The following is a 26,630-nucleotide window of genomic DNA, read 5'->3' on the forward strand; positions in this document are numbered from 1 at the left end:
AATAACAACCAGGACGATAAGGTCTCGATCAACGCCTTCTCCGAAGTTGGCACAATCCCCATCGTATGGTTGCCGGCTAAAACAGAGTAAGGGGGAATGAAAGGGTTTGGCACTTTCGCGTCTACGCAGACCGTTTTAATGGCGTAGGCGACAAACGCTCATGTAACACTGTGGAACAGGTAAACAGTCGGTAGGACGGTGAAAATCCTATTGGGTGATCCGGGTGATGAGAGGGCGAGGCTATTACTGAAAAGGAGTAAGAAGGAGGTCAGTATAACTTTTGGTATCATAACAGGACACACAGGACTACGAGCTCATTAAGGCGCGGCAAGTGATAGCATATTAGGGCATGTGGGAAAGATGATGAGACGTTGGAGCAATCCGATTTAGCTGAAATGTTGCACATAGTGTTCCATTATGGCCCTCAACAGCTATACCAAGTATCGACTAAATCGGTCAAGGGCCTGATGTAGTTCCCATATAAACCGATCTCCCGATTCGACTTTTTGAGCATCTGGAATTGGCAATTTTTGTCCGATTTGGCTGAAATTTTCCACATAGTGTTCCGTTATGGATAACAAAAACTGTGCCAAGTATAGTCTAAATCGGTCTAGAACCAGATATGGCTCCCATTGTATAGCAGAATCCATGGAGGTGGGTTTCCAAGATTCGGCCGGGCCGAACTTAGCACGCTTTTACTTGTTTCTTTTATTCTCATTATACCCACCACCATAGGAATGGGGGGTATATTCACTTAGTCATTCCGTTTGAAACACATCGAAATATCAATTTTCGATCCTACAAAGTATATATATTTCGAATCGTCGTAAAATTCTAAGACAATTTAGCGATGTCCGTGTATCTGTCCGTTTGTCCACCTGTCCATTTGTCCGTTCGTCTGTTGTAATTACTCTACAGCCTTCAAAAACTGAGATATTAAGCTGAAATTTGACACAGATACATATTTTTGATGCACGCTGGTTAAGTTCTTGAACGGGCCAAATCGGACCATATTTAGATATAGCTGCTATATTGACCGATCTGCCGATAAAGGGTATGAAGCCCATAAAAGCTTTATTTTCTATCCAAATTCGCTGAAATTTGATACGTTGTGTATTTTTAGGTCTCCCAACGTAGGACCCAAATAAGGTCCTACGGAGGGAGGCCTATATATATTCAGATATAACTGCCATATAGATCGCTTACTCTCCCCCTTACCCTAATTTTCAGAAACACCAGATTACGGATATGGGTGGTGCGATTTAAGCGAAATATTGTGTGTTCTCATATAGTAACCAAAAAATAAAAATTTGGTATCCAAATTTCGGATGGAGTACCTAGGGGGACGCCCCACCCTAAAACCTACCAAACATATATTTAGACCAATCACGACAATATGGGACTCAAATAAAAGGTATTTAGGACGAGAAAACTTATCTGATTTCCAATTGTCGGACCAAGTGCCAGGGGGATCACCCCAAGCCCCAAAACACCCCTAAATCGGACATATTTACCGACCATGGCAATATGGGACTCAAATGAAAGGTATTTGCGAGTAGAATACGAATCTGATATCCAAATGTGGGATCACGTTTCTAAGGGGGTCCACCCCTACCCCAAAACACACCCAAACGGGACTTATTTACTAACCATGGGAATATGGGGCTTAAATAAAAGGCATTTGAACGTAGAACACGAATCTGATATCCAAATGTGGGACCACGTTTCTGGTGGGCCACCCATCCCCGAGAACATCCCCTAAAGGGGACAAATTTACCACCATAGCAATATGGGGCTCAAATGAAAAGTCTTTGGGAGTAAAGCACGAATCTGATATCAATATTCGGAAAAAGTATCTATGGGGCCACGCCACCCACACAACATCACCCAAATAGGAAGTATTTGCTGACTATTGCAATATGAGGCTCAAATAAGAAGGTTTTTAGAGTAGAACGCTAATCCGATATATATTTTCAAGGCCAACTCACTGAGTGGCCGCCCATCACACAAAGCACCCCCCAAGCCGGTCATGATTGCCGACTATGGAAATATGGTGCTCAAATTGAAGGTATTTGGGAGTAGACCACGTATCTTACATCCAAACTTAAATTCGTAGACCAATAAAGATCATATGGGATTCAGATAAAGGCACTTATTTATAATGTTAAAGTGTTTGTCAAGCGAAATACTATTTTCGTAGCATGGTATTTCACTAAAAGCTTTTTTAATAGTCGAAAATAAATATTCCAAGGAAATTTTTGTTCCATATAAAGCAAAAGAAGGCTCAGCGGAGCGAGCCCGGGTCAGCTATTGGGTTGCCCAAAAAGTAATTGCGGATTTTTCATATAGTCGGCGTTGACAAAATTTTTCACAGCTTGTGACTCTGTAATTACATTCTTTCTTCTGTCAGTTATCAGCTGTGACTTTTAGCTTGCTTTAGAAAAAAAGTGTAAACAAGGATATTTGATTAAAGTTCATTCTAAGTTTTATTAAAAATGCATTTACTTTCTTTTAAAAAATCCGCAATTACTTTTTGGGCAACCCAATAGTTCTTAATAATATTCGAAAACTCTCGAAACCCTTTGGGGACGAATGGGACATATAGATATCTCCCATGTTTTTTCTTATAGAAGGAGCAACATTTTAACCATTTTGGCGACACTTTACTTAATAAATAGGACTACTCCAGGAACGAATATTAAAAAAAAATCAAAGCTTTATCGAGCGGTAAAATCTTCGTCCTCAAAGGGTTCATTGGAAACTTTTTCATGCAAAAATTAAAACTGAAATATACTTTCCTTTTTCTCTTTAATAAAATGCTTTTCTGCTTGCATGCACTACCATGCGTGCAAGCACAGCGATATTTTCCAAAACCCATAGACGTAATTCGTTCACTTAATTGGGGAAGTCATAGGCAACGTTACGGTTACTGCATTACAAAAAAAAAAAAAAAAAAAAAAAACAATCCCAATGCACGAAAGCCTCTTCTGCCTTATTGATTATTCCGTATTATTTTCTCATTGCAAACACAGTCCGGAGATGGAAACCAAAAGTTACTGCGTATTTAAATGCAACCTTGTTTGTTGCGAAAGACTACGCCAACAATTCGCAGTAATGCGGCATCACCAACAAATACAATTGAATGCAATTTGTTCTTTGTTATTGTAAATTGGATTTCATTATACTGACAAATCCCAATGCCATGGAGTCCGATACAGCGAGTTGACTTAATGCCTGCCACTGCATGGAAGAAGGGAAATGGAATCGGATGGTTAAAACGAAAGGTCTACTTGTAGGGGTGGCAATGCAGATAATTTTTATACCCTCCACCATAAGATGGGGGGTATACTAATTTCGTCATTCTGTTTGTAACTACTCGAAATATTCGTCTAAGACCCCATAAAGTATATATATTCTTGATCGTCGTGACATTTTATGTCGATCTAGCCATGTCCGTCCGTCTGTCCGTCCGTCCGTCCGTCCGTCCGTCCGTCCGTCCGTCCGTCCGTCCGTCCGTCTGTCTGTCGAAAGCACGCTAACTTCCGAAGGAGTAAAGCTAGCCACTTGAAATTTTGCACAAATACTTCTTATTAGTGTAGGTCGGTTGGTATTGTAAATGGGCCATATCGGTCCATGTTTTGATATAGCTGCCATATAAACCGATCTTGGGTCTTGACTTCTTGAGCCTCTAGCGTGCGCAATTCTTATCCGATCAGAATGAAATTTAGCACGACGTGTTTTGTTATGATATCCAACAACTGTGCCAAGTATGGTTCAAATCGGTCTATAACCTGATATAGCTGCCATATAAACCGATCTTGGGTCTTGAATTCTTGAGCCTCTAGCGTGCGCAATTCTTATCCGATCAGAATGAAATTTTGCACGACGTGTTTTGTTATGATATCCAACAACTGTGCCAAGTATGGTTCAAATCGGTCTATAACCTGATATAGCTGCCATATAAACCGATCTTGGGTCTTGACTTCTTGAGCCTCTAGCGTGCGCAATTCTTATCCGATCAGAATGAAATTTTGCACGACGTGTTTTGTTATGATATCCAACAACTGTGCCAAGTATGGTTCAAATCGGTTCATAACCTGATATAGCTGCCATATAAACCGATCTTGGGTCTTGATTTCTGGAGCCTCTAGAGTGCGCAATTCTTATCCGATTGGAATGTGTCAAATAAGGTTAAAAACGGTTCATAACCTGATATAGCTGCCATATAAACCGATCTGGGATCTTGATTTCTTGAGCCTCTAGAAGTCGCAATTATTATCCGATTTGTCTGAAATTTTGTACGATGGATCCTCTCTTGACCATCAACATACGTGTTTATTATGGTCTGAATCTGTTTATAGCCCAATACAGCTCCTATATAAATCGATCTCTCTATTTTACTTCTTGAGCCCCCAAAGGGCGCAATTCTTACTCGAATTGGCTGACATTCTACACAGGTCTCCAACATATAATTTAATTGTGGTCTAAACCGGATCATATCTTTATATCGCTCTAATAGCAGAGCAAATCTTTTCTTATATCTTTTTATACCCTCCACCATAAGATGGGGGGTATACTAATTTCGTCATTCTGTTTGTAACTACTCGAAATATTCGTCTAAGACCCCATAAAGTATATATATTCTTGATCGTCGTGACATTTTATGTCGATCTAGCCATGTCCGTCCGTCTGTCCGTCCGTCCGTCCGTCCGTCCGTCCGTCCGTCCGTCCGTCCGTCCGTCCGTCTGTCTGTCGAAAGCACGCTAACTTCCGAAGGAGTAGAGCTAGCCACTTGAAATTTTGCACAAATACTTCTTATTCGTGTAGGTCGGTTGGTATTGTAAATGGGCCATATCGGTCCATGTTTTGATATAGCTGCCATATAAACCGATCTTGGGTCTTGACTTCTTGAGCCTCTAGCGTGCGCAATTCTTATCCGATCAGAATGAAATTTTGCACGACGTGTTTTGTTATGATATCCAACAACTGTGCCAAGTATGGTTCAAATCGGTCTATAACTTGATATAGCTGCCATATAAACCGATCTTGGGTCTTGAATTCTTGAGCCTCTAGCGTGCGCAATTCTTATCCGATCAGAATGAAATTTTGCACGACGTGTTTTGTTATGATATCCAACAACTGTGCCAAGTATGGTTCAAATCGGTCTATAACCTGATATAGCTGCCATATAAACCGATCTTGGGTCTTGACTTCTTGAGCCTCTAGCGTGCGCAATTCTTATCCGATCAGAATGAAATTTTGCACGACGTGTTTTGTTATGATATCCAACAACTGTGCCAAGTATGGTTCAAATCGGTCTATAACCTGATATAGCTGCCATATAAACCGATCTTGGGTCTTGATTTCTGGAGCCTCTAGAGTGCGCAATTCTTATCCGATTGGAATGTGTCAAATAAGGTTAAAAACGGTTCATAACCTGATATAGCTGCCATATAAACCGATCTGGGATCTTGATTTCTTGAGCCTCTAGAAGTCGCAATTATTATCCGATTTGTCTGAAATTTTGTACGATGGATCCTCTCTTGACCATCAACCTACGTGTTTATTATGGTCTGAATCTGTTTATAGCCCAATACAGCTCCTATATAAATCGATCTCTCTATTTTACTTCTTGAGCCCCCAAAGGGCGCAATTCTTACTCGAATTGGCTGACATTCTACACAGGTCTCCAACATATAATTTAATTGTGGTCTAAACCGGATCATATCTTTATATCGCTCTAATAGCAGAGCAAATCTTTTCTTATATCTTTTTTTGCCTAAGAAGAGATGTCGGGAAAAGAACTTGACAAATGCGCTCCATGGTGGAGGGTATATAAGATTCGGCCCGGCCGAACTTAGCACGCTTTTACTTGTTCTATTTGATGGTGTTAAAAAAAAAGTTTGAATGGGTTGTATAGGTAACCTTAGAGGGAAAATTACAAGAAAAATTAATTTTTATATAAAAATGTTGTTAATATTTTCTAAGAGCTAAAAATTAACCAGTAAGAAAGGGCAAAAGTCGTGCGGTGCCGACTGTATAATACCCCACACCTATCTTATCAGTACAATGTGGGAACTATATCCAATTCTGAATGAATTTTGATGGACCTCGGCGGATGTTTATGGGTTATTAAGCAATCCTTATCAGATTTCGAGTTAATATATTCAAATATATGACAAATTACCACATTATTGAAAATTACCCAAAATCTGACGAACATATATATGGGAGCTTATCTAATTCTGAAGCGATTTCGAACAAACTTCTCAGATATTGTGGTAGTTCTCGAGGAAAACGTTATACAAAATTTGGTGAATATATGAGAGCTATATTTAAATCTAGGCCGAATTCTTTGAAATTCACCAGTAATGTTTAGAGTCAAAAAAAATCCTTCCTGCCAAACTTCAAGAGAATCGGTCAAAAAAATTAACACTTTAGTCCAATAGTTTTCAAAATAAGCCGAACATATATATGGGAGCTATACCTAAATCTGAACCGATTTGAAGCAAACTTATCAGATACTGTGGCAGTCGTCGAAGAAAGCGTTTCGCACAATTTCGGCAAGAAGGTCAATAAATACGCTTTCTGTGACTCAAGAAGTTACAATCGGGCGATATATATTTATATGAGAGCTATATCTACAACTGGACCGATTTCAATGAAACTCACAAGTAATGTCGAGAGTCAAGAGAAAATCCTTCCTGCCAAATTTTGAGAGAATCGGTTAAAAAATTACCATTTTATTGCAATATTACTGCATATCGGACAAACATATATATGGGAGCTATATCTAAATCTGAACCGATTTTGACCAAACATTACAAACATTGAGGAAGTCATCAAGAAAAACGTTGTACGATGTTTTGGGAAGATTGGTCAATACATGCGCTTGCAGTGGCTCTAGGAGTGAAAATCGGGCGATATGTACATACATGGGAGCTATATCCTAATCTAAAGCGATTTCTATGAAATTCACCACTCAACGTCGAGAGCCATAAGAAAATCCTTCCTGCCAAATTTCGAGATAATCGGTTAACAAATGACCATTTTATTGCATTATTACTGCAAATCGGATGAATATATATAAAGGAGCTAAGTCCAAATCTGAACCGATTTTTTCCAATTTGAATAGACTTCGTCTCTAGGTCGAAGTACATGCATACACCAAATTTGAAGACAACCTCCACCATGGATCGCATTTGTCGAGCTCTTTCCACAGTATCTCTTTTTAGGCAAACAAAGGATAAACGAAAAGAATTTCTATGTTATTGGAAAAATATTAAGCTATGGTTCATTTCGGACCATAATTGAATTGAATATTGGAGACCATAGTAGAAGTCATTGTGTAAAATTTCAACCAATTCGAGTAAGAATTGCGCACTTTAGGGTCTGAAGAAGTAAAATACGGAGATCGGTTTGTAGGGGAGCTGTATTAGGCTATTAACCGATTCATACCATATTCGACACGTATGTTAAAGGTCATGGGAGATGCCATTGTATAAAATTTCAACCAAATCGGTTAGCAATTGCTCCATGCAGAGGTTCAAGAAGAATTTTGCCCATGAACATTCCACAAAGGAACAGGGGCAAACTTCTCACATATCAATGAGTGCAGTCCAATTCAAGTTTAAGCTCAATGACAAAGCGCCTCCGTTTTATAGCCGAGTCCGAACCGCGTGCCGCAGTGCGACACCTCTTTGGAGAGAAGTTTTACATGGCATATTACATCACAAATGTTGCCAGCATTAGGAGGGGAAAGCCACCGCTGAAAATTTTTTCTGATGGTCTCGCCAGGATTCGAACCCAGGCGTTCAGCGGACATGCTAACCTCTGCGCTACGATGGCCTCCAGACCCCAGATTGGTGCATCTGAGACCCCATATTCTTGATCGTCATGTCATTTTAAGTCGACCTAGCAAGTCCGTCCGTCTGTCTGTCGAAAGCACGCTAACATTCGAAGGCGTAAAGCTAGGTGCTTGAAATTTTGCACAAATACTTCTTATTAGTGTAGATCGGTTGGGATTGTAAATGGGCCATATCTGTCCATGTTTTGATATAGCTGCCATATAAACCGATCTTGGGTCTTGACTTCTTGAGCCTCTAGCAGGCTCAATTCTCCTCCGATTTGACTGAAATTTTCCACGTAGTGTTTTGGTATCATTTCCAACAACTGTGCCAAGTATGATTCAAATCGATCCATAACCTGATATAGCTGCCATATAAACCGATCTGGGATCTAGACTTCTTGAGCCTCTAGAGGTCGCAATTATTATCCGATTTGCCTGAAATTTTGTACGACGGATTCTCCCATGACCATCAACATACGTGTTTATTATGGTCTGAATCGGTCTATAGCCCGATACAGCTCCCATATAAATCGATCTCTCTATTTTTCTTCTTGAGCCCCCAAAGGCCGCAATTCTTATTCGAATTGGCTAACATTTTGCACAGGTCTCCAACATCCTTGATATCGCTCTAATAGCAGAGCAAATCTTTTCTTATATCCTGTTTTGCCTAAGAGGAGATGCCGTGAAAAGAACTCGACAAATGCGATCCATGGTGGAGGGTATATAAGATTCGGCCCAGCCGAACTTGGCACGCTTTTACTTGTTAGAACTGATTGAGGTACCCTACATACCCAAAGACTATTGAGTACTGTGTAGAGCACGCATTTGTTGTGAAACAGGGCTCAATAAGTCCTCCAACTCTCTTTGGCGCAGTAGACGGTTTGGGCGATTCAAGTGAAATTGGTTTATATGGGAGCTATATCTAGACATGGACCGATATGGCGTATTTACAATCCCAACCGACCAACATTAGTTAGAAGTATATGTGGAAATTTTCAAGCGGCTAGCTTGAACATTTCATAGAAAGTTTGATTACTTTCGACAGACGCACAGACAAACATGGCTAGATCAACTTAAAATGTCAAGGCGCTCAAGAATATATATACTTTGATCAAAATTTCGAGGTATTACAAACGGAATGGCGAAGTGAATATACACCCATCTCACGTGGGAGGGTATAAAAACATTTCTCTTTGCTGCTTTTAAACTAGCATAGCAAACCCTTTCTATCGCCATATCTGGAGCCTACAATCAGTGTGTGGCTTCCTGTCTGTCCATTGAAATGTCACTCGTGGCATTGTTCCGGACAATGGCTTTAGCTGATGTCCCAGTGCTTACAATTGAAATGGTGCAGTTGCAATTTGTAGATCCTTTTCTCGTGGTGGCGTGTATCAGGCTCATTTTCCCGGGCCAGACATAATAATGGACAATTGAAATAAATGAACAATGGAATGAGGTCGGTGCTTCTGCTTGATTAAAAGATATCCAAATTGCCAAGGCTCAGAAAGAAGACAGTAGACATGATGGCAAAAAAAAAATAGAAATAGGCAAAAATACCAGCACGTTCTTCAAAACCCAATTTTTACTAAATATATTTAAAACCCATCTATGCCCATACATTTGTCCTGCTTTCTCGCGACCTTCCATTTTATAAGCGTATTCATTTATTTTTTTTTTTCTTCATTCTATAGTTTATCTGCCCAATCAATTTAATCTGTGCAGCTGTGCGATAGAGAATTGGTAAATCATGCTTAATCTAGAGAAAACCAAAAGCTCAACATCAGAAATGCATTAAAACTAAATTCTATTGTGGTCAATTAGTGCCGGCTAATTGAGCTTGAGCTGCTCGAAATAATTACCCAACATCTGCAACGGCAGGACGGCATTCCACATCCGAGATCCGCTCACCAATACATTTAAGCGCACACCGAAACGATTACAAGTCCATGCACTTGCATGCAACACACTCGAATACACACAACCAGACATAGTAACCACATAAATAACATGAACGAGTTATTGGCCAGGATGATGTGGATGGCCAAACATTCGTTGATTGGCAATAAATTGTAGTTTGTCAACTGGCAAATAAAACAAAAACAAATAAACAAAAACTTTTGACAGAAATTACTTTAATTTACATTTTTATTTGTTTTGGAATGTTTTATTCAAACGAGTTTTAATACCAATTAAAAGTTTTGAAGATATGTTAAAAAGAGGTTTTAAAAGGAAAAATCAATAATTTTCTTTACATGCACCTACTCTTTTAGAGACATAGAAGAAAATCTGGTAACAGATATACAGAGTGGGCTTACAACAGAAAGGGTGATTTTTTAAGAGCTATAGGAAAATTTTTCAAAAAATTACAAAAAATTCAGAAAAATGCTTTAAAAATTTATATGTATTGATAGTACGGTGCATATAATTTAATGTTTGAAGATTTCAAATGCAAATTTTGCAGATTTTGCCCATGAACATTCCACTGAGAAACAGGGGCAAACTTCTCACATATCCACGAGTGCAGTCCAATTCAAGTTAAAGCTCAATCATAAGGGGTCTCCTTTTTATAGCCGAGCCCGAACGGCGTGCCGCTGTGCGACACCTCTTTGGAGAGAAGTTTTACATGGCATAGTACCTCACAAATGTTGCCAGCATTAGAAGGGGAAAACCACCGCTGACTATTTTTTCTCATGGTCTCGCCAGGATTCGAACCCAGGCGTATAGCGTCATAGGCGTTCATACTAATCTCTGCGCTACGGTGGCTTCCAATGTTTGAAAATTATTTCATGCAAATGCTGACCGTGACTGCGCCATAAGTGGTCCATCCGCTTAGTCCAATTTTGGCATACTCTAACCAACATTTTGGCCGATATCTCACGAATAAATGCTTCAATGTTGTTTTCCAATGCCTCAATTGAAAGGGGCTTGTCTGTATAGACATGAGCTTTAACATAACCCCACACAAAATAGTCTAAAGGCGTTAAATCACACAATCTAGACGACCAATTGACCGGTCCCGAATATGAAATAAAATGTTCACCGAACTCGCCCCTTAATAAGTCCATTGCTACGCGTGCTGTGTGGCATGTGAAACCACATGTCATATAAGTCAAGCTCTTACATTTTGGGCAAAAAAAGTTTGATATCATCCCACGATAGCGCCTACCATTCACAGTTACTTTACGATTCGCATCATTTTTAAAGAAGTACGGTCCAATGATGCCACCAGCTTATAAACCGCACCAAACTGTGATTTTTTTCTGGATGCATTGGTAGCTCTTGCAATGCTTCTGGACGATCTTCATTCCAAAATCGACAATTCTGCTTATCTACGTACCTATTGAGCCAATAATGAGCTTCATCGCTGAACGAAATTTTTCGATAAAAAAGTGGATTTCGGTCAACTTTGCAAGAGCCCATTTGCAAGCGTCGTTCATGGTTAAATTTTAGACCAAACTGAAGATGTTTGACAATTGACATACAAAACACGAAACGTGCGTGAGCTGTTTAAACAAGTGTTGCCAAAATGATAATACCTAAAAAATCACCCTTTAGAATGAAAATTCTCTCAGCTGCTGGTATCCAAAAGTGTCGGCGATGAGAAAGTATACCGCCTAGTCAGAATTCGGTCAGCGTAGCAGGTACCACACTGAAGACCAACAAGTAGACAATGGGTTACCAGCAGAACTGATTTTAAAATATGGCTACAGAAACCCATACCCTCTTTTAGCATATTATGGTCCGCACACAAGAAAGAAGCCAAGAGAGTATATATAAACCAGTAAGAGCGTGCTAAGTTCGGCTGGGCCGAATCCACCATGTATCGCGTTTGTCAAGTTCTTTGGCCGATATCTCTTTATAGGCAAACAAAGGATAAAGGATGATAATTGCTATGCTATTTCAGCTTTACCAAGTTATGAACCGATTGGAGCCATACTTGGTTTGGCTGTCGGAGACCAAAGTGGAATTCATTGTGCAGCAAAATTTCAGCCAAATCGGATAAAAATTGCGTGCTAAAGTGGCTCAAGAAGCTATGTCAGGTTATAGACCGATTCAGGTAATTTTTAACACGAGACCAAAGTGGAATTCGTTGTGCAGCAAAATTTCAGCCAAATCGGATAAGAATTGCGTGCTAAAGTGGCTCAAGAAGCTATATCAGGTTATGGACCGATTCAGGTCATATTTAACACGTATATTAAAGGTCATGCAAGAAGTCGTTGTGTATTTCAGTCAAATCGGACTAGAATTGCTCCCTCTAGAGCCAAAACAAAGTACAATCGGTAGATCGATTTATATTGGAGCTATATCAGATTGTGAACTGATTTGAGCCGTACATACAGTTGTTGATTGTCAAATCAAAATACTTCATGCAAAATTTCAGCCAACTCAGATAACAATGGCGCCCTCCAGCGGCTCAAGAAGTCAAAATCCAAAATCGGTGAATATGGGAGCTATGTAAGGTTATGAACCCATTTAGACAAAACTTGGCACCGTTGTTGATGGTCAAACCAAAACACTTTCAGCCAAATCGCATAATAATAGTGCCCTCTAGCGGCTCAAGAAGTCTAGATCCCAGATCTGTTTATATGAGAGCTACAAAACACCCCTAAATCGGACATATTTACCGACCATGGAAATATGGGACTCAAATGAAAGATCTTTGTGAGTAGAATACGAATGTATTGGGTTGCCCAAAAAGTAATTGCGGATTTTTAAAAAGAAAGTAAATGCATTTTTAATAAAACTTAGAATGAACTAATCAAATATACTCTTTAACACTTTTTTTCTAAAGCAAGCTAAAAGTAACAGCTGATAACTGACAGAAGAAAGAATGCAATTACAGAGTCACAAGCTGTGAAAAAATTTGTCAACGCCGACTATATGAAAAATCCGCTATTACTTTTTGGGCAACCCAATAATATCCAAATGCGGGACCAAGTTTCTGGGGGTCCACCCCTCCCCACAACATCCCACAAACAGGACTTATTTACTGACCATGGCAATATTAGGCTTAATAAAAGATATTTAAATGTAGAATACGAATCTGATATCCAAATGCGGGACCAAGTTTCTGGGGGGCCACCCCTCTCCCAAAAAAAATTCCCCAAACAGGACAAATTTACGAACCATGGGAATATGGGACTCAAATGAAAGATCTTTGTGAGTAGAATACGAATGTATTGGGTTGCCCAAAAAGTAATTGCGGATTTTTTTAAAAGAAAGTAAATACATTTTTAATAAAACTTAGAATGAACTAATCAAATATACTCTTTAACACTTTTTTTCTAAAGCAAGCTAAAAGTAACAGCTGATAACTGACAGAAGAAAGAATGCAATTACAGAGTCACAAGCTGTGAAAAAATTTGTCAACGCCCGCTATATGAAAAATCCGCAATTACTTTTTGGGCAACCCATTAATATTCAAATGCGGGACCAAGTTTCTGGGGTTCCACCCCTCCCCACAACATCCCACAAACAGGACTTATTTACTGACCATGGCAATATTAGGCTTAATAAAAGATATTTAAATGTAGAATACGAATCTGATATCCAAATGCGGGACCAAGTTTCTGGGGGGCCACCCCTCTCCCAAAAAAAATCCCCCAAACAGGACAAATTTACGACTATAGCAATATGGGGCTCAAATGAAAGGTCCTTGGGAGTAAAGCATGAATCGAATATCAATATTCGGGAAAAAGTGTCGATGGGGCCACCCCGCCCCCATGACACCACCCAAATATGACGTATTTGCTGACCATTGCAATATGGAGCTCAAATAAAATGTATTTTAGAGTAGGACACGGATATGTTGCCTACTATGGAAAAATGGGGCTCAAATAAAGGATATTTGGGAATTTGGGAGTAGGGCACGAATCTGATGTCAACATTCGGGACCAACTGTCTAGAGGACGTCCCACCCCCAGAGTAGGACGTATTTGCTCACTAAGGCAATTCGGTGCTGAAAATGAGTGAAGCACAATGTTGATAGTTTTAGGAACCACCCTCCAAACAGGACATATTTGCTGACTATCAAATGAAAGGTATTTGTAATTAGAAAATGTAATTGATAACCAATTTCGGGGTCACAAACTCCCCTTAATTAGAGCACGATGCTGATATTTTTCAGGGCTGAGTTTTTTGGGGGCCAACCCAATCCCCAAAGCACCCCTTAATCAGACATATTTATTGGCCATGGCAATATGGGGCGCAAATGAAACGTGGTGGGGAGTAGAACAAGAAATTGATACCCACATTCGGGACCAAAGTTCTGGGGTCCACCCCTTCCGCAAAACATCCCCCAAATAGGACTTATTTACTAGCCATGGCAATATGGGGCTCAAATAAAAGGTATTTGGAAGTGGAATACGAATCTGACATCCAAAAGTGGGACCAAGTATTTGGCCTCCCCCAAAGAGAACAACTTTATCGACCATGGCAATGTAGGGGCTTAAATGAACGGGATTTGAGATAAAAAAACGAATTTGATATCCAATTTTAGGGCCAAGTGTACGACAAATCGAGCTTCTTGTCATTAACGACAAACTTTTATTTTTGGACCAATACCAAGCAAACTTCGATTTTGTTGTAAAAATCCGGAAGCACGATTTTGAATTAAGGCCTATAGTTTCTTGAGCAAAATTTCTAAAAATTTGTCGTAGACTGCGATTTTGACACACGCTTGGAGGTCATTTTTTGGTCTCATAAATTGATCCACCATAAAGTACACAGTATTTAAGTAAACTTTTCAGGGCCAGACATAAAATGTTCGAAGCAAATGTTCAAAACTTACGACTTTGACTTTAGACTCAAGGTTTCTTGAGCAAAATTTCCAATAATTTTTCGTTGGCTATGATTTGACAGCCCCAAATATTGACGCACTCTAATGTACATATACAAATTGTGAAAAGACGTGGTTCGGAGGCCACCGTAACGCAGAGGTTAGCATGTCCGCCTATGACGCTGAACGCCTGGGTTCGAATCCTGGCGAGACCATCAGAAAAAACAAAAAATTTTAGCGGTGGTTTTCCCGTCCTAATGCTGACAACATTTGTGAGGTACTATGCCATGTAAAACTTCTCTCCAAAGAGGTGTCGCACTGCGGCACGCCGTTCGGGCTCGGCTATAAAAAGGAGGCCTATTATCTTTGAGCTTAAACTTGAATCGGACTGCACTCATTGATATGTGAGAAGTTTGCCCCTGTTCCTTAGTGGAATGTTCATGGGCAAAATTTGCAATTTTGCATGGTTCCATAGAGTTCCACCAGTTGATAATAAAAGTTATTTTACAGGACAAGGGGGAAAGGATCTGAAAGACTGTATATATATGTCACTATTAAATTTTGTAGAAAAAAATATTGGTCTTTTTGGCAGATATATTCAATAATAAACCGATCTGATCCAAATTAAAAAAAAAATCATTGTTTAAAATTTCAGCGAAATCGGGTAACAAATAAAGCTTTTATGGGCTTCAGTCCCCTTATCGGCAGATCGGTCTATATGGCAGCTATATCTAAATGTAGTCCGCTCAGAACCATATAAAAGTCGGATTTTGGAAGGTCTTAACCTACCCACTGTTTCAAATTTCAACGAAATCGGGTAATAAATAAAGTTTTTATGGGCTTCAGACCCTTTATCGGCAGATCGGTCTATATGACAGCTATATCTAAATATAGTCCAAACTGTACTATATTTGGGTCAGTTGTCGGGAAGCTTAATATAACCCATCGTTTAATATTTCAGGGAAATCAGGTAATAAATAAAGCATTTATGGCCTCCAGACCCTTAATCGGGAGATCGGTCTACATGGCAGCTATATCTAAATATGGACCGATCTAATCCATATTTAGATCAGATCTCGGGAGGTTTAAAATAACCCATTGTTACAAATTTCAGCGAAATCGGGTATTTAATAAAACTTTTATGGGCTTCAGACCCTTTATCGAGAGATCGGTCTATACGGCAGCTATATCTAAATATGGACCGTCAGATGTCGAGAGGCCTAAAATTGTTCACTATTTCAAATTCCAATGAAATCGGGTAATAAATAAAGCTTTAATAGTCTTCAGACCTTTTATCGTGAGATTGGTCTATATGGAAGCTATATCCAAATATAGTCCGATCTGAGCCATATTTGGGTCGGATGTTATGTGCCCTAAAACTACTCATTACTTAAAATTTCAGCGAAATTGGATAAAAAATAAAGCATTTATGGGCTTTATACCGTTTATTGGCAGATCGGTCTATATGGCAGCAATATCTAAATATGGACCGATCTGAGCCATATTTAGGTCGGATGTCGGGAGGATCAAAACCACTCACTGTTTCAAATTTCAACGAAATTGGATAAAAAATAAACTTGTATGAGCTTTAGACCCTTAATCGGCAGATCGGTCTAGATGACAGCTAAACTTAAATATAGTCCGATCTGAACGATATTTCGTTCAGATGTCGGGAGGTCTAAAGTTACTCACTGTTGCAAATTTCAGCAAAATCCGATAAAAAAAATAAAGCTTTTATGGGCTTCAGACCCTTTATCGGGAGATCGGTCTACATGGCAGCTATATCTAAATATTGACCGATCTAATCCATATTTAGATCAGATCTCGGGAGTCCTAAAACCACTCACTGTTTCAAAATTCAGCAAAATCGGATGAAATATAGGGGCATTAGACCCTTTATCGGAAAATCGGTCCATATAGCAGCTATATCCAAATATGGTCCGATACTATCGTTAATTATGTAAAATGTCCTTTGGTTAATTTTAACCAGTATACAGAACGCAATCATTTTATGGGTGGCTCCGTAATCATACTAATAGAAGTTTTTCTCAAACTTCAAATGACCCAAGTTCGCAATTGTATCCCAGCTAAAACTATCTTAAGAATCCTGAATATGTTTTAATGACCTTGTGCACCATACTCTGAGCATTGGAATTTTAACCTCAAACGAATTCAAGTAATAAACTTTTTTTTTACAATTTCATTTATTTTGAAGGCACAGGGAATTTTAACAATCTTTGTTTTATTTATTTTTGTACTATGATTTCAGCGAAAGAACTTTTCTCTAGTTAATTTTGGTATTCATTGCCATAGGCGTAGCAACCATTTCTATTATATTGGGTTGCCCAAAAAGTAATTGCGGATTTTTCATATAGTCGGCGTTGACAAATTTTTTTACAGCTTGTGACTCTGTAATTGCATTCTTTCTTCTGTCAGTTATCAGCTGTTACTTTTAGCTTGCTTTAGAAAAAAGTGTAAAAAAAGTATATTTGATTAAAGTTCATTCTAAGTTTTATTAAAAATGCATTTACTTTCTTTTAAAAAATCCGCAATTACTTTTTGGGCAACCCAATAGTTAAATTTTAACAAATTTTGTTTCCAGACAAAAATAAAATTTAACAAAATTTTCTATAGAAATAAAATGTTGACAAAATTGTCTATAGCAAAAAAAAATTGAAAAAATTTCTATAAAAAACAATTTTAACGAAATTTTCGTTATAAATAAATTATCAAACAATTTTCTTTTCAAATACGAAAATATTTAAAATGTTCACAAATTTTTTATAAAGATGAAAATTTGGCAATATTTTTTATGATTTTGCAAACACACTGCAGCTGAAGATTCAATTCATATTCAATGCTTTCTATTGAAAGAATAGCATAGCAAAAACTTTATAAATGCTAGGCAAGTGAGTGCTGTTTATCAAAACACTTTGACTGGCATTGTGGATTGCGATTTCTGATATGTTTTGTATATTCGTCAACACCTTTGTCGAATTGATTAAGGTGCTCTACATACCCAACGACTATTGAGTACTGTGTAGAGCACACTTTGAATAGAAAACATTGAATATGATCTCGAGCTGGAACTTGTTAGAAAAATCACGAAAATATGTTAAAGATCCAAATAAAAGAGTGCAAGCACACTAACCAAATAAACCGGCTCGACGCTTTGCTGTGGGTCAATGTGGGCTAAACACAAAAAACACTTGCAGTGACATTCAATGAAAGTGGAAATGCACAACAAAAAGAGTTTGGCAATGTTGATGTGTTTGTTGTTCTTAGCATTGATGATTAGTTTTTGTTGGAAATAGTAAAGAGTGATTTGTTAAGAGCTTGATAACTTTTTTTTTTTAAAAAAACGCATAAAATTTGCAAAATCTCATCGGTTCTTTATTTGAAACGTTAGATTGGTCCATGACATTTACTTTTTGAAGATAATTTCATTTAAATGTTGACCGCGGCTGCGTCTTAGGTGGTCCATTCGGAAAATCCAATTTTGGGCAACTTTTTCGAGCATTTCGGCCGGAATAGCCCGAATTTCTTCGGAAATGTTGTCTTCCAAAGCTGGAATAGTTGCTGGCTTATTTCTGTAGACTTTAGACTTGACGTAGCCCCACAAAAAATAGTCTAAAGGCGTCAAATCGCATGATCTTGGTGGCCAACTTACCGGTCCATTTCTTGAGATGAATTGTTCTCCGAAGTTTTCCCTCAAAATGGCCATAGAATCGCGAGCTGTGTGGCATGTAGCGCCATCTTGTTGAAACCACATGTCAACCAAGTTCAGTTCTTCCATTTTTGGCAACAAAAAGTTTGTTAGCATCGAACGATAGCGATCGCCATTCACCGTAACGTTGCGTCCAACAGCATCTTTGAAAAAATACGGTCCAATGATTCCACCAGCGTACAAACCACACCAAACAGTGCATTTTTCAGGATGCATGGGCAGTTCTTGAACGGCTTCTGGTTGCTCTTCACTCCAAATGCGGCAATTTTGCTTATTTACGTAGCCATTCAACCAGAAATGAGCCTCATCGCTGAACAAAATTTGTCGATAAAAAAGCGGATTTTCTGCCAACTTTTCTAGGGCCCATTCACTGAAAATTCGACGTTGTGGCAGATCGTTCGGCTTCAGTTCTTGCAAGAGCTGTATTTTATACGGTTTTACACCAAGATCTTTGCGTAAAATCTTCCATGTGGTCGAATAACACAAACCCAATTGCTGCGAACGGCGACGAATCGACATTTCACGGTCATCAGCAACACTCTCAGAAACAGACGCAATATTCTCTTCTGTACGCACTGTACGCATTCGTGTGGTTGGTTTAATGTCCAATAAAGTAAACTGAGTGCGAAACTTGGTCACAATCGCATTAATTGTTTGCTCACTTGGTCGATTATGTAGACCATAAATCGGACGTAAAGCGCGAAACACATTTCGAACCGAACACTGATTTTGGTAATAAAATTCAATGATTTGCAAGCGTTGCTCGTTAGTGAGTCTATTCATGATGAAATGTCAAAGCATACTGAGCATCTTTCTCTTTGACACCATGTCTGAAATCCCACGTGATCTGTCAAATACTAATGCATGAAAATCCTAACCTCAAAAAAATCACCCTTTAGAAAGTAAGTCTTTATGCTCTCTTACTGCGCTTGGAAGGGCTAGGGGACTTATTGAGCCCTGTTTCAGAACAAAAGCGTGTTCTACACCGCACTCAATAGTCGTATGATTAGGGCACCTTATACAATTTAACAAAGGTATCGATGAATAAACATGGCAATTGAGCCCTTTTTCACAACAAAAACGTGCTCTACACTGTACTCAATAGTCGTTGAGTATGTAGAGCACCTTAATCAATTTGACAAAGGTGTTGATGAAGATACATGGCGTATCACAAATCGCGATCCACCATGGAAACCAAAATGTTCTTGGCAAAGTCGTTGCTATGATATTCTTTAAATAAGAAGAATTGCATCTCCAATCATTGAGCACGTCTCGAAAGAGAAACAGACAAAAATTGTAAAATTTAATGATCTCGCCCTAATAGGCAAAAAACTTGAAAAATGAGAAATTCGGCAGAGCCCGGCCAGGATTCGAACCTGGGCACACGGAGCAACAGCGAGAGCCATTGCCGTTATCTTAGCGTTCGAAGCCATCAATACAACTTCCAACAGATGCACAAAACCATGTGTAGTACGGAAGAAGTGTAATTTGTCACAAAAAGAATGTCTGTCATTACACAAAAATACATGCATTGGGAAAAGTACAGCTAATAGACAGGGTTATCGAGCGTGGTTAATGTGGTAATTGTATCATAGATGCGTTTTCGCTATTAATACGATTCAAACACAACATACCAACACACGGCCCTTGAAGCCATCAAATCGGATAAAAGTTGCTTGATGAAGCTCAAGAAATCAATATCCTAGATCGGTTTATATGGCAGCTATATCAAGTTTTAATCCGACGGGTCTTGCATATGGCACATGATTGGGCTAGACCCAGAGGTCTCAATGTTAACCCAGAGAAGACTGAAATATGCCTGTTCATGAGGAAAATGAAGATGGGCCAATTTAACGCACCACGTTTCCACAACGTAACGATTTCGATATCTGACAAGGTCAAATACTTAGGTGTGATCTTGAATAGGAAACTGAATTGGAAGTATCACACTCAGGAGCATTTTGAGAAGACTCATAGATGTTGGGTACTATATAGACGGGCCGTAGTCTCGAAATGGGTCGTGAATCCGAGAATAGTCCACTGGCTCTACAGGAGCGTGATTAGACCAATACTTATTTACGCCTCAGTAATTTGGTGTACGGCTATGGAGAAAAATTGCTACATAGGGACCATACAACAGGTTCAGAGCACATATTGTCTTGGCATAGGGGGAGCGATGAGGACCACGCCCACTAGAGCACTGCAGACTATTCTAGATATCCGATCCATTGACATACAGATTAAGTGTGAGGCAGCCACTGCGGCTATGAGACTTAAAGCGGTGGGGAATGTTATGGAATGGATGGGAGCAGCTCATACCATCGCGGTATAATCGAGGCGAAGATAGGAAACCTGGAAGGAAGGGAAGAGGTTTCCGATTGGATACCTGAGAGGAACCTTTAAGTGCGAGGCGCTACCAGCGGCACAGTCTTGTATTGACGGAACCCTAGTATTGCCATCCGGATCCGGATACTCGGATGGATTAAAGCTAGAGGACAGAGTGGGCCTGGGGATGTACATTGAGATATCAGGGACTGAGATCTGTTTTAGACTGCCAGACCATAATACGGTCCTGCAGGCGTAGGTCCGGCGATCACGGAATGCGTACTTCTTTGGGTCTTAGATGAATATTTCGATGAATTATAAACGGAATGACGTGGAGGGTAGGACAAATTAATTACAGTTTTTCCATTTATATAGCTCGTATATTGCTACGCCTCTGCCTATGCCCGCCAACTATATCGCATTTCGTATGAATTTTTTTTCCTATCACCCAAATCCCTTTAGTCCTTTTGCTTTGGTTTTTGGCCAGATTGGCGTTATTTGCCAACCACTTATTCTCTGTTTGGCTGTCTGACTTTGGTCATGTTTTTTTTTTTTTTTGTTTGGCTCACAAAATAGTTTTGCTTCATTTAAATGGCCGACCACAGCACTGGCCGCAGTCAGACATTTGAACTCATCTCATCTCATTCAGTCCATTTCAGTTGATTTCTCATTTTGCTAGGATTAAGTTCAGTCGAAGCATAACCTTCGAATATGGCAGGTTTTTGCAGTGGAGTGGGTGGCCAAATGATAAAACTGTTATTTTATCTTCTTTTGCAAATACATCATAAACGGCCAATGAGTTGGAGAAATGATGAATCGGCAAAAATAAATTGGTTTTACATTTAAAATGAGTGGCGGGGGAAATGACAGAATGTACAATAGTTCGGAAACAAATATTTTGTACATTGAGATTGTGAAGAACATGTGTATAAATGAAAATGAGGGAAATCTATGGCAAAGCTTAAAAACATTTATCAAAAAAATTTAAGCACTTGTAAACTAACGAGGTCATTAATTTTTTTTTTTAAATTTTCTGCAATTTTTAACTGGAAAAAATCTATAAGTAAAAATTATTTTAAACAAGGTAAAAAACATTCATTACAAATTTTGAATTTTTGGATGTGATCACGAATGAACCTTTCTTTTGCCCTACGAGGCTTAGTTAAGGAGATATGGGCATTTTAAGTTTGCCTAGGGAAAAATTTTTTTCTGGCTGATTTCCATCAAATTTTCGAACATTTTGGATAGATCACAAAATAACCTTACTTTTGCTCTACGAGGCTTAGATAAGCAGATATGGCCATTTTAAGTTTTCCTAGGAAAAATTTATTTTCTGGCCGATTTTCATAAATTTTTCCAATTTTTCGAAGTGTTCACGAATTAACCTTACTTTTGCTATACGAGGCTTAGTTAAGCAGATATGGCCATTTTAAGTTTTCCTAGGAAAAAAATTTATTTTCTGGCCGATTTTCATCAGTTTTTCGAAGTGTTCACGAATTAACCTTACTTTTGCTATACGAGACTTAGTTAAGCAGATATGGCCATTTTAAGTTTTCCTAGGAAAAAATTTGTTTTCTGGCCGATTTTCATCAAATTTTCGAACATTTCGGATTGGTCACAAAATAACCTTACTTTTGCTCTACGAGGCTTAGTTAAGGAGATATGGTCGTTTTAAGTTTTCCTAGGGAAATATTCATTTTTTAGCCGATTTTCAGAATTTTTTTTTTAATTTTTAAAAGTGATCACGAATTAACCTTACTTTTGCTCTACGAGGCTTAGTTATGGAGATATGGCCATTTTAAGTTTTCCTAGGGAAAAATAAAATTTTTTTCCGATTTTCATCAATTTTTCCAAATTTTTCGAATTTTTTTAAGTAACCACGAATTAATCTTACTTTTGCACTAGGAGGCTGAGTTAAGAAGATATGAGCATTTTAAATTTTGCTAGGGAAAAATTCATTTTCTGGCCGATTTTCATCAATTTTCGAATTTTTGGAAGTGACCACGAATTAACCTTAGTTTTGCTCTACGAAGCTTAGTTAAGGAGATATAGCCATTTTTAGCTTTCCTAGAGAAAAATTAATTTTATAACCGATTTTCAAAAATTTTTCGAATTTTTGGAAGTGATCACGAATATACCCTACTTTTGCTCTAGTTAGGAAGTATGGCTTGTTTTAGGAGATATGGCCATTTTAAATTTTCCTAGAGAAAAAAAAAATTTTTGGCCGATTTTCATGAATTTTTCGACTTTTTGGAAGTGATCACGAAATAACCTTCCTTTTGCTCTACGAGGCTTTGTTAAGAAGATATGGTCATTTCAAATTTTCTTAGAAAAAAATTCATTTTCTGGCCGATTTTCATCAATTTTTCCAAATTTTTCGATCAATTTTTCCAAATTTTTCGAATTTTTTGAAGTGACCACGAATTAATCTTACTTTTGATCTAGGAGGCTTAGTTAAGGAGATATGGCTATTTTAAGTTTTGCTAGGGAAAAATTCATTTTCTGACCGATTTTGATCAATTTTTCGAATTTTTGGAAGTGATCACGAATGAACTCTACTTCTTCTCTACGAGGACTAGTTAAGGAGATATAGCCATTTTAAGTTTTGCTAGGGAAAAAATCATTTTCTGGCCGATTTTCATAAATTTTTTGAATTTTTGAAAGTCATGTCAAAACTCATTTTTTGCCCGATTTTCATCAATTTTTCGAAGTGATCTCGAATTAACCTTACTATTGCTCTTCGCTTTTTCCCATTATCCATAGTTTAGGATATATGGTCGTTCAAATTTTTCAAATAACTCTGTGTTGGTAGATTTTTACTAAAATTTCGATATTTGTAAAAGTGATCGCAAATTAACATTGGCCTTGAGCTCAGAGCCTTATTATGGTCATTCAATATAAAACAGTAAATTGGCATAATTTTTTCAAACGGGAAAACAAGTATGGGTATAAATCATATGTTAACTTTAATATTTGTTGTCGAATAAAAAATTTTAACCACATCAAATGTAAAATCAGCGTCCGCTGTCCGCCTATAATGCTAAACGCTTGGGTTCGAGTCCTGGCGAGAACATCGGAAAAAATGTTCAGAGATTGTTATCTCCTCCTAATGCTGGCGATATTTGTAAGGTACTGCACCATTTGGCATGTCGACATATAAAAAATTCTCAGGTATCGTACTGCGGCATGCCGTTCGAGGTCGACTATCAAAAGAAGGACTCTTATCATTAAGCTTAAATTTGAATCCGACAGCAATCATTGGTAAGTGAGAAATTTGCCCCTTTCGCTTAATGGAATGTTCATAGGCAAATTTTCAATTTGCATTTGCAACAACCTCAACATTTATCCTAAAACATGTTGAGACATTTTTTTACCCTCCTCCATAGGATGGGTCTATACTAATTTCATCATTCCGTTTGTAACATATCGAAATATTGATCAGAGACCCAACTATATATATTCTTGATAGTCTTTACATTTTGAGTCGATTTAGACATGCCTTCCATCAGTCGGTCTGTCGAAAGCACGTTAACTTTCGAAGGAGTAAAACCAGAAAATTTTGACTTACAACAACTATGCCAAGTATGGTTGAAATCGGTTCATAACCTGATAAAGTTCCCATATGAAATAATCTTCCGATTATACTTCTTGAGCCTATACCAATGACATAGGCAAGGCTCCAACATCTCATAATGTTCCCCACATGCCCTGTATATGCCGCAGCGATTTTCCATAAGTCAACTCGCAGTCCTATGTGTCACATAAAAAGTCTTGGACTGGTGAAAAAGCTTGATATTTGGGTACCACATGTATTTAAAGAAATTCATTTAACAAACCGAATCAACGCTTGTGATATGCACCTTAAACGCAATGAACTCGATCCGTTTTTAAAACGAATCATAACTAGAGATGAAAAATGGATTGTTTACAACAACGTTAGTCGAAAACGATCATGGTCCAAGCATGGTGAACCAGCTCAAACCACTTCAAAGGCTGATATCCACCAAAAGAAGGTTATGCTGTCTGTTTGGTGGGATTGGAAGGGTGTGGTATATTTTGAGCTGCTTCCAAGGAACCAAACGATTAATTCGGATGTTTACTGTCAACAATTGGACAAATTGAATACAGCCATCAAGGAGAAGCGACCAGAATTGGTTAATCGTAAAGGTGTCATATTCCACCAGGACAACGCTAGACCGCACACATCTTTGGTCACCCGCCATAAACTGAGTGAGCTTGGCTGGGAACTTTTGATGCATCCACCATATAGCCCTGACCTACCACCATCATCCATCCTTAAATGGTAAAACTTTCGGCAATGATGAGGCTATAAAATCGCACTTGGTTCAGTTTTTTGCAGATAAAGGCCAGAAGTTCTATGAGCGTGGAATACTAAATTTGCCAGGAAGATGGCAAAAGGTTATCGAACAAAATGGCAATTATATATTTGATTAAAATTCATTCTAAGTTTTATTAAAAATGCATTTACTTTCTTTTAAAAAATCCGCAATTACTTTTTAGGCAACCCAATATTTAGAGCAATTTGCATTAAAATATTTTCTTAGCAGAAAATGTCATTAAAATTTTGTCTTTAAGGAAAATTTCATAAAAAAGGTGTTTTTAAAAAATAATGTCGAGGTAGCCCTAGGTTTTGCTTTTACAGAATATTTATATATGTATTTACCTGAAATTTTGTCTCTAGAAAATATTTCAATCATGTCGATATTATTGTAGAAATAGTTTAATGGAAATTTTGTCTTAAGAGAAAATTTAATTTAATTCTGTATTCAGAAATTTTTTTAAAATTTTGTTTTCAGAATAAATTTCATTACTATTTGGTCCGCAAAAGAAAACATTAAAATACAAAAAAAAACTGTTGATAGAAACTTTATGTTTGATTTGATAACATCTGTGAGTTGATTCAATTTTATGAAAAAATCAATGGAGGTCCATTTGGCGAATTTTTTTCTATGGGTGCAGTACCCTGCAAATGTTGCCTGCATTAGGAAGGGATAAACCAACGCTGAACATTTTTTCTGATGTTCTCGGTCTGGAGGTCCCATAGTGTAACCTCTACACTATGGGACCTCCAGTCATAAGAAAACAAAAAAAGAATCTTTCTGCTAAAAAAGATAGATGATAATTTTAGAAATTGGACAATTTAGCGTCGACCTCACGTATATAAATAAGAACAAGAGAATTGCTTTATACGTTCGGAAGACAGCTTGTTTCATCCTTGCTGAAGAACTTACTTTATTAAATCTCAAACTATAGTGATAACCTGCCAGAAATCAGCATTGATTGATACACCTAGGAAACATAGTCCAAAAAATTTAGCTTCCCCCAGGTCATACATGATATTAAAACAAATTAACCCATATGTTAAAATTGTTAAAAAGTGTTAAAAGTTAAAAGCCTGCCATCTACCGACAATATTGTTTAATATCTTTGCAATAGAAAGCGACCAAATTCTCTTTCTATTTTTGCCTTAAGTAGCTAAAGCAGCGACGACACGGGTTCCTTTAATAGTCTCCAAATACCTTTATCTTAAGCTGCTTAAGCAGCGACGACAGCCATTGTCTTAATAGTCTCTTAAGCCCATCTCCTACTATTTATAAGTTGCAAAAAAATTGCGAATGAATAAGTTGACTCGCCATTCTACATGTGCATGTATGTGTGCGCTTTTGATTAAAAATCTCCAAGTTTATATAACTCACCCCAAACATATGCTGCGCTGCATGTAAGTAAGATAAAGGGAGCTCTCTGTTGTCTTCTCTTTCCTTATATTTCAAAACCAAAAAGATAGCGGAGACGGCGATACTCGCCTAGGCAGAATGAAACGAAAAGCCAACGCATACGAATGACAATAACATAACATTTTTGGATAAGTTTGCCGCCTTTTTTCTTTCCACAGAAGTGGTTTGTTGCTTCAAACACTAAATCACAACAAC

General features: G+C 38.1%; 1 protein-coding gene across 1 annotated transcript in view; it reads right to left on the reverse strand.

Moving 5' to 3' along the window:
• LOC106093039 (odorant receptor 7a) overlaps nt 1–26,630 on the reverse strand; it is a 206,372-nt gene that overhangs the window by 178,483 nt on the left and 1,259 nt on the right. The window lies entirely within an intron of this gene.

The sequence above is a fragment of the Stomoxys calcitrans genome, chromosome 5 (genome assembly GCF_963082655.1).
Source record: "Stomoxys calcitrans chromosome 5, idStoCalc2.1, whole genome shotgun sequence".
Taxonomy (NCBI): domain Eukaryota; kingdom Metazoa; phylum Arthropoda; class Insecta; order Diptera; family Muscidae; genus Stomoxys; species Stomoxys calcitrans.